We start from the raw sequence: 15,603 nt of genomic DNA, 5'->3' as shown, positions 1-15,603 counted from the left end.
TTTGCCTGCTGCCATCCATGTAAGATGTGCCTTGCTCCTCCTTGCCTTCCACTGTGATTGTGAGGCTTCCCCAGCCATGTGGAACTGTAAGTAGGATTAAACCTGTTTATTTTGTAAATTGCTCAATTTTGGGTATGTCTTTACCAGCAGCATGAAAACAGACTAATACAAACATCCAGCTAGATATACTGTCTCCATTAAACCAAAGCACTTGTCTATGCCCCTCCTATGGCACCTAATACTTTCTGTCGTGTGTTTTCAGTGTTTGGGTGAGTTCCCTAAGAGCAGGCTCAGTGTATCCCATGTCTTTAGATTTCTCCTATCAGTGGCTTCAAGCCAAGATTGAAGGCTCACATGTATTGAGTTCCTGACTTGTCAGGCTGGGACAGAGAGAATGAGTAGAGAAACTAAGTATGAGCACACTTTATAGTTAAAGCCTGTGTGTGTGCTTGCACACACATGTATAATGTAATTTTTATAGCATACCTTTTTGGCATTTTTATTATAACTGCTATGCCGACAAGGAAGTCAAGACTCAGAGAGGTTAAGCGATTCATTCAAATCAAATATTCTGGCTACAGTGCCAATGCCCTTGGCACAGTTTCCCAGCACTTCATTGTTGAAATGTTTGGTGTGTTCCTCAGGGCATGTCTTGGGGCTCCTACATTAATTACTGACCATCATCAGAGATCTACTATACAAACCTAAAGGATTCCCAGTATCAATCAAATTACAGCCGAATCTGCATCTATACAAAGCCATTGGTAGCAGTAATTTAGTAGTTACCATTAGCTCCAGTGTTTATGGGGAGAAAGCATGAAATTATGGAATCAAACCTGCTGGGCCCTGAATGACCTGAATTAAGCAAATTTGGCCTCATTGAGGCTTATTTTTCTCATCTTTGAAATGTGAAACAGACATCATAATACATGGAGTTCCCATGAAGATTTAATAGGCAATTAATGCATATGAAAGCATTTTATGAGCTACAAAAGTGTTACACCAATCTAAGACATCATCATCATCCCACGCTTACAGAGTAGAGTTCGGAATAATACAGAACAAGCTACCTGATGTCCAGAATTGGGGCCTCTGGTGTTTGTTACTGAGAGAGGGAGCCTTTGAGACACACACTGTTCTCATGCGTAGGACTTACTATTAGTGTCTTGGTCTGGTGAATTTTTGCTCAGGGCTTTGTTTGCCTCATAAGTTAAAATAACGACAGGCAAAGGCATGTAGTCTAGCTGAATGCTCTCCATTTTTGTTTCAGAGCTGGATATCCTACAGGTGTGAAGTTGCCAAGAATAAGGGAGACCCAGGGGTCAGGGGACCATGGTAGAGCACTAGAGTCACCCTTTCCTCTGTAAAGTCGTCTCTGTGTTCTCAAGCTGGGTCGCTGAACTCTGAGAATACCCTTCTCTAGCAGTAATTGCTTCATTCTGGAGTTGCCATTTGCTTGTTTCTCTGCCCTCCTAGACTGTGAGCTGTTTGAGGTCAGGACCTGTCTTAATCCTGTTTTGGCTGCATCCCAGAGAGAGCTCAGAGCTCATGCTAGGGTTTAGTAAATACTTAGTGAATGAATCCCTCCTGTGGTTGTGATGTTGTTAGGAGCCCCATACAAAAGTGAAAATGAGGCTGGAGTTATAGTTGGTTTGGTCACCGTTTTGACTGTACTGATATTTGATTGAATCAGACTACTGTTTTTCAGGCTTTAAAAAAATTTAAAAAATTATAGTCACCCTAAGCGGCCTTTTTAGACATTTCTCTCTTGTCTCCCCCAATCCTCTTCCGTTAAATTTAATACCACAGATTTACTATATACCACTAGTTACTATACACCCCACTCCCCTTCCGTTAAATTTAATACCACAGATATACTATATACCACTAGTTACTGTGGTCCTTTAGAAGCCATAGCCATTTTCATATGTAAGATGTTTTTGTTCCCCAGGGACCGATTTTTGCTCCCTTGAAGTGACACCACCCTTATTGAGAAAACGTGAAGTAGACTGCGTGACTCAGTTTATAGAATCAGCTGGTTTGGTGCTGTGCAAATATTCTAAAGAGTTTCTATTTGATATTTACATAGTCGCTTATAAAGTTATTAAGCCTCAGTTGCTTGTCTTGTTGGCGTGCTTTTAAGATAAAGCTGTTGGATTGATTTTTTTTTGGCGGGGGGTGCTGTAAAATAACTGATGCTTTTGGCACTGTCTGGGAGGCAAGGCCAAGACTTTCCTCAGACCACCAACAGTATTTCGGTGTGGGTGTAAGTTATAAACAAATCTGCAGGCTTGGTTCTTAGTCCCATTTTTTCAAAAATATTTAGACTAAAAATATACTTACATTTATTATTAATAGTTTAGGTAGAGCCATGCTTCCTGAGCGATCCTGCCACATCATTCCTATGTGAGATATTTGTAAATAATGTACTCTCCAAGTTGGGAGAACATGTTACTACCATATACACTTAGAAAGCAGGTATAATGTGGCTAATGTGCAAAATGAATAGGCAATTTTCATTTTCTTTGGATGACGTGAAGTAGCTCTCTGGCAAAAATGGTGCAAGCAGCCACAGTGTTTGAAGTGGTAAGATTCAATAGGAGTGCCATTTCTTTTTTTTTCCTTTTTTCTTTTTGAATTATTTTACTTTATCTTATTTTTTTGAGATGGAGTCTCGCTCTGTCGCCAGGCTGGAGTGCAGTGGCACGATCTCAGCTCATTGCAACCTCTGCCTCCCAGGTTCAAGCCATTCTCCTGCCTCAGTCTCTGGAGTAGCTGGGTTTACAGGCGCCCACCATCACGCCTTGCTAATTTTTGTATTTTTCGTAGAGACGGGATTTCACCATGTTGGTCAGGATGATCTTGATCTCTTGACCTCATAATCTGTCCACCTCGGTCTCCCAGAGTGCTGGGATTACAGGCGTGAGCCACTGCGCCCGGCTTCCTTTTTAATTTTTATGTGTACATAGTAGGTACATTTATGGGGTATACGAGATGATAGGTGTATTATCTTATGTATCAAGGTACTGGGTATATATATTTATGGGGTACCTGAGCTGTTTTGATACAGGATGCAGAGCGTATGAATCACATCATGGAGAATGGGGTCTGCATCCCCTCGAGCATTTATCCTTTGCGTTACAGACAATCCATTTATTTTCTTTTAGTTATTTTGAAATGTACAATTAAATTATTGACCATAGTCACCCTGTTGTGCTATCAAATGGTGTGGAGTGCCTTTTCTCATCCATCCCATGGAGAGTTTAGAATAGTTTTTGAAGAATATGAAAAAATATTGGACTTGATTTCAAAGACCCCTTCTATTATCGTGCTTGTAGGGCCTCTCTAGTTGTCTTTTAACTCTGATGTGGAACACAGACAGTTTTAGGAAAACCTACCCTTGACAGCTTACCCAGAGAAACCTATCTTTGCTTGGAGAGCAGTCCATGTCGTTCTGTTTGTACTAACATAGATCCTAAATGTTTGAAAGCTTCGGGCATCTCATAGTGAAGTTCTGTGATGCCATGGTTGATCATTATTATTTGGAGTATATGGAAATGTAAGAACTAGTAATAATATCATAGATTTGATTACCACTGGTAAGTTCCTAAAGTGCTTTATGCTTTCCCCTTTATGTGTGTTATTGCTCTTAACCGTCTTCTAAGATTGATGGGACAGATATTAGTATGCCCATTTTACAGATGAGCAGCCTGTGGCTAAGAGAAGCTAAGTGGCCTCTCTAGCAGATTATGCCCTCAAATGTAGAAGAACTCAATGTAGTTCTTCAGACTCCAAAGTCGGTGCCATTTACTTGGCCGTAGTAAATGCCTTCAACCTTCTTAAAACCCATCGTGGAGGAGTGAGCAGGTCCCAAGAAGCACTGCTTGGACTGTGAATAGGAGGAGGCAGAAGTTGACTTAATAAAGGCATGGATTTCTAGCAATTAGGACATCCCAATAGTGGCATGACCTACTTTGAGAAGTAGAGAGTGCCCTGTCTTGAAATGGTCATCTGGAGGTCGGAGTGGGCTAAACTGTATAGTGTGCCATTTGGCTAGATGACCTTTTGGGTAACTTACAATTCCGAGACTTTGTTAAAAAAAAAATCTTCTGTCCATTTCCTCCTTCGTGGTTTAGACACATAGATCAAATGCCCAGGTTCGTGGTTCCTTTCCCAGCTTTGCATCAGAAGCACCTATGGGGCTTTGTGAGAATACATATGCCAGGCCTGCCCCAGCTCTCCTGTATCAGATTTCCATTGGTGGGGTCGAGGGGGAGGTGTGAGAGTATGTTTCAGAGTTCCACAAGGAATTCTAAGGCGTTAAATTGTGAACCACTCTTCTTGTGTAGCCTACTGACAACAAGGTACACATAGTCCTCTTTTTAAACTTGGTGGTATAATTCAGTAGCGTCAAGGAATCATAGTTTCTCAGTGCGCAATACTCTTGTTAATATTAAAAGGCCATTTAATAAACTGCATTGGTTCTCTTGGCTGCAAGGATACCATGGTCCCTGTTTGACAGATTGGTCTTGCCTGTATCTTGTCATCCCTGCCCGTTTCACAGCAGAGTGGGAGTTTGATGCCAGTCTAGAAAATGGGCACAGGTCCTTTCATACCGTTCTTATTCTGGAAAATCCAGGTCAGAGGGTTAGCACTGGGTGTGAAGGCCAGCCTCTGTAATCAGCAGGCTGGATACAGAAACTAGGGAGTGGCTCGCTGCTATCCTAGTTACCTACTTCTACCTACTCGTTTTCTTTGTACCAGTTAGAAACCTCCGGTGCACAAAGAATTAATGGTTGCCATTGACTGCTTTCTTGAAGACTTTCTTGATCAAGTACTGAGCTGTGTTTATGGCACTCCTCTGAGAGCATAATCTCTGAAGGATATGTCTGTGTAAAATATACACCAGAGGATCATAAATTCTCCATCGTGTCTCCCCATGGCGGGCCAACAGCAAAAAAAAATTCACAGTTGCTCCACCAGTATTTTTTTCTACTTTTCAATCAATAGGATGCTTTTTAAAGCTTATGTTTCTCATCGGACACGTTAAGTGACGAATGAGACAAAAGAAAAAAAAAGCCAAGATAAAATGACAGTATAGACACTCCTCAAATCCTATAATGAACTCCACAGGGCATCCAATTTTGATGTATTAGGATTTTTTTTTTATAATGAGTACATTGTTGGAAATCACATTTTCTATCCGCGGGAGCTGGAGATGAAACCGAGCTGACATCTTACCTCTTTGTAGTTAATTAGCAAGAGAAAAGTAGTGTTTTGAATCTCGTGTGGGAAAAGGGGAGGTATTATTCACCCACCGTCGCCCCTTTCTCCCTTCAAACACCTGGATCATTTTGTGTGCTCTTTGATTTGGTTTAACGGTTTGGATAAGTCTGGTTGGCAGGGAAAGGATGAGGGAGGTTGAAGAATGGTTTTTATTTAATGAAAAAAAAAATTATTGTGTCTCCCTCTCCCCTCCATCTTGCTTATAGGATAAATAAGCTAAGTTGAGTCTTTTTATTTTAAAGAGCAGTTTCTTACCTGGACACCGACTCTAGGCAGTTCCCATGGCACAAGGTGGTTTGTTGTTGCCGTCGTTACATTAGCCACTGTGAAATCCTCAGTGCTCAGCACTGTGCATGGAGCTTAGCAGGCATTTGATCAGTATTTATTAATTAATAAATATAACAGTGCTGGCCCATACAGTAAAGTATTCTATTTGCATTAGCTGTGTCTAATACCTTTGTCTGCATAGTAGCCACGTCTACTTTAGGATTTGTAGTGAGGTTTGTGTAGAATTCGGTGGTTAGGGACAGACAGTTGGAGCACAGTGTACATGTGGGATTCCATCTAGGGACTGGTCATTGGCAGGTGAATGGCGCTGGGGTCCATATAGATGCCCCATCCAGATGAAGGATAAGTAAGTGGTGGGCAGATCCAGCACAAGGGCTCCTCCGGCCCATACGTCTTTATTAACGTCACATCACATGCCCAGTCCTGGGGCCTACAGAGGAGAGCCGCTGTCACTAAGCACACACTTGTAAGCACTGAGCACTCAGGTGTTGCACCTCATGGGACTGATCCCAAGTGGAATAAGACAGGGTGGCAGGGCCAGGTGTGGAGGGAAACAGCACTTTTTGCATCTCCTCTCCCTGCCATTGCTGAACTGCCTGTTTCCTCCACCATTGGTCCTCTTCACAGCCACCCTTTGGGGGACCCCAGGGGAGGTGACTCAGTGGAGGAGCCCTGCTCTGACAAAGTCAGTCCCACAGAATCGCACTGGCTGGGCTCTCTCCCTGCACGGTGCCTCTTCCTGGGGTCCCCAGCTCAGAGAAGCCTCCTGGAGGAAGCAAGACTCAAGGGGACCCTGAAAGCAGGCAGGGCTTGAACTGTGGGTAGCCTGGGGCACTGCGGACTGGGGACAGCAGGAGCTGGGGCGACACTGAGGGCAGAGAGGGCTTGGCGGGCGAGCCCTACAGGCTGGGGACAGCAGGAGCTGGTGGTGGGTGTGAGGAGTTAGCCTGGCCTGGGGAGGGTGGGGGAAACCAGGTTGCTGTCATACCAGAGATGGAGGGCTCTAGTGGCCAGCCAAGGGCTCCTGTAGGCCTCAGGGAAGGGGACAGAGATGACAGGTGTGAAGAAGCAGCAGGGAGAAGGGCTTGTTGGCCTCTGGCTAGGCTTGGGGTTGTCTCAGTCCCTCGTGAGCTCTAAGCCTTGGCTTTCCTGTTGGTAAAATGGACATAGGAGCATTCACCCCAGTGGCCAAGGATGGCTGCAATGCCGACGTGAGTTTGTGGATCTAGAGGCTTTGCGGGGCACAGGACACTGTCTGAAGGCAGAGGCTGAGGTTCCTGTCCCTATAGGATTGCAGCAGGGGCGCGCCATCCCTATGGTGGGCCAGCTAAGTAGCTCCCATGGTGGCCAGGTGTGCGGGTAAGTTCATGAGCCACTTTGTGGCTTTGCAGCAACAAAGATGAGCTACTGCTTCCATTTAGATTCCTGCTCTTGCTTTGGATGCCCTCCCCGTACTACGAGTCATCAACCGTGGCCGCTTCCTCCGTGTGCATCTGATGTCCTGGTATGCGTGTGACTGCTTAGCGCCCACCAATGCTGTCCTCCAGGCATCTGCATCTCTGAGCATCTTAGCCTGGGCCCCAGTCCAGCCTCCCCCACTTGATATTTGAATGATTTTGGATGAGCTTTTCTACTTCTCTGTGTCTCAGTTTCCTCCTCTAAAAATGGGAATAATACTATTACGTATTCAGGGTTTTTACGAGGGTTAACTTCGTCCATACACATCAAGAGCTTGGAACAATGCATGATGTTTAATGAGTGCTGTGTGCTAGCGGATAGCACTGTGCTGACTGTTACTAGGGAATCATCTCCTGGACAGTAAAGAAAGGTCTGACGTGTCTCTGTTCCCTGACCTCCTCCTCAGCGGTACTGCAGGTCTCTGTAAAGGGTTCCTTTCCTGTTTCCTTTCTCCCCTCCTGCTTCCTCCCCTTCCCTCTCCTCCCTCCCTTCCTTCCCCCTCACTTCCTTCCTCTCTTCCTCCTTGCCCTCTGGGGCTGTTGTGAGTCTCCTGATGACTGGGACAGCGGGTGCTGGCACAGAGAAGAGCACAGGCTGAGAGCTGGCTACTAAAGGATCTGCGGTGCTCTAGACCAGTGGTTCACAACCCTTCCTTACCATTAAGAATCACCTTGGGCCAGGCATGGTGGCTTATGTCTGTAATCTCAACCCTTCGAGAGGCTGAGGTGAGAGGATCACCTGAGGTCAGGAGTTTGAGACCAGCCTGATCAACATGGTGAAACCCCATCTCTACTAAAAATACAAAAATCTGCCAGGCATGGTGGCATGCACCTATAATCTCAGCTACTTGGGAGGCTGAGGCAGGAGAATTGCTTGAACCTGGGAGGTGGAGGTTGCAGTGAACCGAGATTGCACCACTGCACTCCAGCCTGGGCAAGAGAGTGAGACTCTTCTATCTCTAAATAAATAAATAAAAATTTTTTAAAAAGAATGATTTTGGGAAACTTTTAGACATAGATTCCCTGACCAAGGACATTGGGAACCAAGTCATAGTAGCAGTCAAATGATGCTAGCAACGCTGCCATGAAGAAAGGTGATACTGGCTGAGTTATTCTGCCTATGCTGGGCCACACTCTTCAGATGCCTCCCGTGGAGTTTTGAGCTAATCATCATGACAGTCCCCTGAGGTGGGCGCTATCGATGTCCCCATTTTGCAGGTAGGGAAGTTAAAGCCCATAGAGGAAGGAGCTTTGCCAGGGTCACACAGCTGCTAAGTGACCAGGATGCCAACTCAGGCACTCTGGCTCCTAAGCCGACTTCTTGAACTCTCCACTCCATGCTCCTTGGATCTGGGTAGTGCCCAGCCATCTGTCTAGACAGGCATCCTGCTGACTGCAATGTGGCAGTCTGTGGCTGGTGGGGACGTGGGGGAACAGTGTGACCGACCTGCTTGCACAGGGCTCTCATTGCACTGCGGGCTGCAGCACAGCCCAGTTCACATCGGAGGGGCACCCACTCAGCTGTGCTGTTTTCCGAGGAACCAGTTGTTTGTCCTGCCCTAACCCTCGCCACAGCAGCACAGAGAGTCCAGGAACCCTGAGCACTGGGGCTGGAGGGGCGGGGGCTTTGTGCACAGGTCTTGCCTGTGGGCCTCATTTCTGTGTCTCTGGTATGAGAAAAACCTGGATTGAATAGAAAGACCTTCCCCCAAACTGGGAGGTTGCTGAGATACCGAAGAATGACTTGGACGAGTCCAGCTTCGCGAAAGATGAGTTTATTAGGACTTACATCCTGGGCATTCCTGGGCGGCAGGACAGCTCCAGAGATCCGTGCTGCTCCCATCTCTAAACTCTCTTTAAGCTAATTTCCTGGCTCTTTGCCTACTGTGTTTGGGCAGTGAGACTGCTTGTCTTGCTACGTTCTCAGATACGTTCCAGGGCATTGGGTTCTCAGGGATGCCTGCTCCTCAGCTGGGCACCATGGCCTCAGCTCCACCTGACTTCAAGGCTCAAGCAGTGGACACACATCTTTAAGGAACCTGCTGGGGGACCGTCACACTGCACTGCCTCTCTCATTTCCTATTTCCTGTCCCCACCAAGCCTCTCCAGAAGACATAAGCTCTGCTGTCATTCTTACTCCTTCCTTCTCACACAGGGACCTGGGGATCTACACACACCACGTGGGCCGGGGCTGCTGGCCCAGTCACCCTTGGAGGCCCCCTTGGTCCGTCTAGATGAGCCCCACCCGGGACCCCACACAGGCCGAGCTGCTGTTGGTTCTGATGGCTCTGCTCGGCCTCCCTCCCAAATCTCCTCTACATAAGACCTGCTTCCCTGCTGGGGAAGCACCACCATTTTTATGGAGAACTTGGGATGTCATTCTCAACTCCAGTCTGAGTTGCACATATGTTCCAGGATGCTGGCAGCCTGTCCCAGCCTGTGGTCACTTGGCACCCCCTGGAAAGGTGGCCTTGTACTCTGCATCTGCAGCCCAGCCAGCAGTGGGAGCCTCTCCTCCAGCTCAGCCCCGGTGCCTCTGCCTTCTCCCAGGTCTCATGGACTCTGGTGGACTAAGGTTCTTGTCAGAGGAAATCGTTGACAGGGTGCCATGGGAAACAGCCTCAACAGGGAGGCAAGATTCCAGCCTCAGCTCTTGGTCCTGGAGCCCCACTTCCGGAGGTGTCTTTCTGCCTGGATTAAACACTTGCTCATTCCACCTGGCTTAATAAGAAACTAGAAAAGAAAAAGAATGAGAAAAATTCTGATTCTAAACTGGGTAATCGCTTTGAGAAATGCGATTTTTCCCTTTTGCCACTTCATCAAAAGAGTGAGAATCTGGGCCTTTCTAGGGTGTGGATGCAGGCTGAGCTGCAGTCTCCAACAGAGGAAGCTCAGTCCCCAGACCAGTAGTATACACAGCTGAGACTTCTAGAATGAATGAAGAATGAATGAATGAATAAACTGGAGTTAGACACTTACTGAGGTAAAATTCAGTTTGATAAGAAGGAGACCCTAATGGGGGTGGCATCCATTGTAAGGAAACACAAAAGGTTAATAGCAATAACAGTAGAAACCTTGTGTTTGTGTATGGAGAGCTTTACACTTCCCAAACACTTTCCCACAGATGACCTTATTTAGTCTTTGTTTTGTCACGGAGATATTTTATTCTCATCTAAAAAAGTAGGACACCCGGGATCAGTCGAAAAGGTATTAAACTCTGTGTTGGAATGATGGTTTAAGCTACTTCTTGTGAGTTGTATTCCAGTTTTTCCCCATGTCATCATGGCTGATTAGAGAATAATTATGATAATACAAGTGAGAATAATACAAGATGTAGAGACTTACATCCCATGTGCCAGGCACTAATCCCCCAGTTTGCAGTTGAAACTGTGCACAGAGTGGTTGGGTAGATAAAGGCCCCCCAGCATGGGTGTGGGTCCCGAGGAAAGGCATGGCTCATTTGCCAGGGAGCTGTGGTCTGGGCCAGCTTTGCCTCCTCTCCCAGACCCCGCCAAGGTCATGCAGTTGCCCGGCAGCAGAGCCAGGAGGCCAACCCCAACAATCTGACTCCTCACCAATACCTGCTGGCATCTCACCACAGCTCACCAGCTCTCTCTTCTGTTCTGATCTACTGCGTGGGCCAGTTCCTTGCTCTCTTGTTCTTGTCCCAGCAGCCCAACAGTAGCAAAATCTAATTATCCTACCCTGGAAGAATCAAAGGTGACATTTCCTCCATGGATAGGAAGCTGTGCGGGAGGACTGTAAACATTGGTTGACTTATCTTGGGATTCTCTTTAAAGGCACCTGGTTGCATGGATGACTTAGCTTCCATGTAGCTAGATGACCCCAGAATGCCTCATTTTCCTGGCCCCAGGTCATGCTCGTATGTCTCTTCTTGGATTGGATGCTTCGTCTTGGAAGCAGTGACTGCCTTTAATCAACCCCTCAGCATTTGTTCATCTTCCTGTGGGGCTGTGGGGTAAGGCAGTGGAGGGAGATGCTTAGAGAGGACATCATCCTTTTCATTTTTTCTTTCAAGATATTTTTGAACAACAGTGTTAAAGCCCCTGTAATGCTGCTGTGAATTGTTAACAAGCATGTTTGCACGTCACATCTATCATGCTATTTGCACGATGTTATGTGAAGACACGGCTTGAAGTATTTTTAAGATCTGGCCTTTTATCTCTGGAAGCACAAGAAAGTATTTGCAGATTGGTCTCTGGAATGAAATTAGCCTAGCACGTTGGCTGGTTCTTGTAAAGTGTGGGCATTTCCGTAAGTGGTTCTGAGTCCCTTAATCCTTTTGATCATTTGCACTGTGTATTTTTACAGAGGTTCTTTTACTTTGGAGAAATAAAGTAAAGAAACTTAAAGGTGAGTTTGGCAAGGGCATCACTGTGCTGTTTGTCAAGGCAAATGAATCTTGAATTTGAATGGTAATAGTTTCTTTTAAACAACCAAGCTTCTTTAAACCTCTCCACAAATAATGTCAGTGGCAGATTATGTCTGAAAGTGTTTGCTGGGAAGTGGAAATCTTTCCTGACCCCATATTGCTGTCATGAAAGAAGAGCCTAATCCCATAAAATATTCTTGACAGCCTCGTGTCAGTTACCACACAGCTGTGATTTCTCATCTGGGCCACAGCCTGTGTGACATCTGTTGTCACTTCATGGCTTCAGGTTTCTCCATTCAGAAGCTCAGGTCATAGTAGGAGGTTGAGCTTCATCTCCCGTTGAAACCTGGTTCGCTTATGACTGAATCCTCCTACCTCCTCACTGTTGTGTGAAAAAACTTGTAGGGAGACCTTGATTTCCTCATCTGTTTAATGCGAACCATATCTCTGTTGCAAAATCGTTGTGAGCCGTGTTTGTATGTCTATGTTCACAGCAGCATTGTTTGCAGTGGCAAAAAGGTAGAGGCAACCCACATGTTCATTGACGGATGAATGGATAAACAAACAAAACACACCCAATGGAATATTATTCAGCCCTAAAAAGGAAGAAAATTCAGACACATACAACAACATGGATGAACATTGAGGACATTATGCCAAGTTAAATAAGACAGTCACAAAAAGACAAATACTGGATTCCACTTATAGGAAGTCCCTAGAGAAGTCAAATCCATAGAGACAAGGAAGTAAAAGGGGGTTGCCAGGGTCCAGTGGGAGGGAGAATGGGGAGTTAGTATTTAATGGGTACAGAATATCAGTTTTGCGAGATGAAAAGAGTTCTGGAGCTGGATGATTAGTGATGATTGCAAAACGTTGTGAATGTACTTAATCTGATGGTAAATTTTATGTTACGTTCATTTTATCAAAATAGGAAAAAAATTATGAGCATTAAATGGCATCAAGTAGATAAGTGGCTGCTATATAATTGTGGTTCACTAAATAATAAAGTGACAGCTTTCACTATGTGCAGGATAGTAAAATATGTGGTATTTTAATGGTTCGATGAAACTTCATCTTAGGAGTATACCATATTTGTTTCCCTTTGTTTGGCTTGTGTATTTCTTATGGTATTCTACCATTGTAATAATGACAGACTGAATTTTTTGTGCATGTATATATCTTTTCTATTATTTGAAGTTATGCCTTTGAGATGGATTTCCTGGATCACTTAATCAAGGTAAATGAGCATCTTTGTGGCTCTTGCTACATACACCCATGGGGTTTCAGAACAGATTTAGTGATTTTACCCTGTCACTAGCCAAGTAAGGGCACCATTTCATTGTATCCTCAGCAGCACTAAGATGCTTCTAAGCAATTTTATAAAATGTAATAACAGATAATATGTTAGTGTTTGAATATGCATTTACTTCCATTTTGATCACTAAAAATGTTGGCATTTTGCATGTCTTAATTTACATGTATTTCTTCGCATAGGAAGAAATACATGTAAATTGAGAAGAAATAGCCTGTTTACATCTTTTGCTTATATTTTAGTGTGGTTTCAATGTTTTTCATGCCAAATATATCTGTCATGTTGATAGCGTATTACCATTTTTAATATTCAGAGATTTTTAAGGCTTATATAGTTGAATCACTTATTTAAACATTTCAAATTACAAAATATGTTCAACTAGAGCAAAAGTGGTTTTACAATCACATTATTATACTTACTGTATCTTTTCCCCAAACTCTCCACTGTTATTCTTTTCATATGTTTTAGCATAAAATCTGTTTAGATGCTAACTTGAATGACTATAGTGTTTGAATTAAAATTATGTGGACTAGCCAATTAATAATGAAATATTAATATAATAATTAATCCAGTATAAAAGGACATGCCAATTAGAGAAAAGAACACATTAAAATTGCTAATAACCATGAAATTTATGTTTTACTTCGCTAATAATATAAATTCATCCTAAATAAAACCATAGAATACTATCTTCCAGCTATGAAGTGCTAAGGATTAAAAATGTTGTAATGGTGACTGAGACTGGCCCTCAAAAATGCTGCCAGTGGAAAGACAAAACTGGGTCAACTTTACTGAAAAGCAGTTTGGAACTAGGCATCAAGAAATTTAAAAATGTTTAGAAACATTGATTTAGAAATTCCATTTATATAACTAAGGCTTGAGGCAGCTTCAGAAGCATGGAAAAATATTTACATTTATGGATAAAAATATATTTCAGTCTAATTGCCCAGTGACAACGAATGATTGAGTAAGTAGTTGGACAAGCATCTGATGGAGAGTCATGTATTCATTATAAATGTTGTTTTCTAAAAGTTTTAGTGACATAGAGAAATGTTCCCAATATACTGGTAAGAGAGGAAAGCATGCTGTAATGAATGCAGTGGAAGAAATTGTGTGTGTGTGTGTGTGTGTGTGCGCACGCGCACGCACGTGCACACATCTGGTAGGCACCCAGGAAGAGATTCATAAAATTTATTGATAGTGCTTTTGTGGCAGCAGTATAGGTGATTTGTATTTTCCTTTTTCTTTTTTTTTTTTTTTTTTTTTTGAGATAGAGTCTCACCCTGTTGCTGAGGCTGGAGCACAGCGGTGCGATCTCGGCTCACTGCAACCTCCACCTCCCTGGTTCAAGCGATTCTCCTGCCTCAGCCTCCCGAGTAGCTGGGATTACAGGCACCCACCACAATGCCTGGCTAATTTTTGTATTTTTAGTGGAGATGGGGTTTCACCATGTTGGCCAGGCTGGTCTTGAACTCCTGACCTCACGTGATCCACCTGCCTTGGCCTCCCAAAGTGCTGGGATTACAGGCTTGAGCTACTGTGCCTGGCCTGTATTTTCTTTTTTATACTTCCTCACATTTTCTAAGCTTCAGTGTTACCTGCAAATACTGTTTCTACCATCAGAACGAATTTAAATATTAACAAAAAGATCAAATTAAAGATAATGAATAGATTTCTTTTCTTTTCTGGATTCATGTTCCAAATGTTCACCTTGTGCTCTTTCCTTTGATGTATTGGTTAGAGCCCTGGACCAGAAGTCAGAAGGTATGTTTTTGTTTTTCAGCTTATGGCCCAGAAATTCACTAGCTGTGTGACCTTGGGCAAATCTAACTTATTTGTGTCATAGTTTTTCAGTTTGTAAAATGAGGATTTCTACTTTCCCTACCTGCACCATTGGACAGTTGTGAGAATTAAAGTGAGATGATTAATATATTGGAAGACACTTTTGCAGATTAAGGTGCCGGTTCAGGGGATTCCCAAAACCACCCACATGTTTGATAATTTGCTAGAAGGACTTGCAGAACTCACTGAATGCAGTTATACTCATGGTTACAGTGTCTTACAGGGAAAGGATGTGGCTCACAATTAGCTAAAGAAAGGCATCAGGTGGAGGCTGGGAGGGCTCCAAATGCTTCTGCTCTCTTCTCTCCTGGAGTCAGGATGTGCTGACCTTCTGGTGTCTATGTGTAACAATACACAGAATACTGCCAACCAGAGAAGATTGCCTGAGCTTCAATGTCCAGAGTTTTTACTGTTGCTCCATTGCATACTAGTGGTTGATTGATTGCCCACATGATTGAACTCAGTCTCCAGGTGTTCTGATACCATATGATCCAAAGCTCCTGTCTGAATTCACATGGTTGGTCTTTGTAGCATGGCCAACTCTCACCCTAGGACAATTGGATGTAGCTGGTTCCATCCTGAGACCTAGTGTGCCCAGCATTGGATATGACACACATTATCTTCCAGAAGCTGAGGACAAAAGTCCAGACTTCTCTTTGGGCAAGGCCAACTTCTTTTCTTTTCTTTTTTTTTTTTTGTTTTTGAGACAGAGTTTTGCTCTTGTTGCCCAAGCTGGAGTACAGTGCCGTGATTGTGGCTGACTGCAACCTCCTCCTCCCGGGTTCAAGCAGTTGTGCCTCAGCCTCCTGAGTAGCTGGGATTACAGGCATCCGCCACCACACCCAGCTAATTTTTTGTTTAGTGGAGATGGGGTTTCACCGGATTGGCCAGGCTAGTCTCGAACTCCTGACCTCAGGTGATGCATCCTCCTCGGCCTCCCAAAGTTCTGGGATTACAGGGAACTACCGTGCCCAGCTCACCAAATTCTTTACTACACATAAGGTGAGTGAAAACAGATAGATAAA

At 44.2% G+C, this 15,603-nt stretch overlaps 1 protein-coding gene across 13 annotated transcripts in view; it reads left to right on the top strand.

The window, feature by feature from the left end:
- MSRA (methionine sulfoxide reductase A) overlaps positions 1 to 15,603 on the top strand; it is a 376,185-nt gene that overhangs the window by 234,902 nt on the left and 125,680 nt on the right. The gene's annotated exons all lie outside the window — the stretch shown is intronic.

The sequence above is a fragment of the Symphalangus syndactylus genome, chromosome 1 (genome assembly GCF_028878055.3).
Source record: "Symphalangus syndactylus isolate Jambi chromosome 1, NHGRI_mSymSyn1-v2.1_pri, whole genome shotgun sequence".
In the NCBI taxonomy this organism is placed as follows: Eukaryota; Metazoa; Chordata; class Mammalia; order Primates; family Hylobatidae; genus Symphalangus; species Symphalangus syndactylus.
The sequence above is the reverse complement of the archived record's forward strand: the minus strand, read 5'-3'. Positions and strand labels throughout refer to the sequence as shown.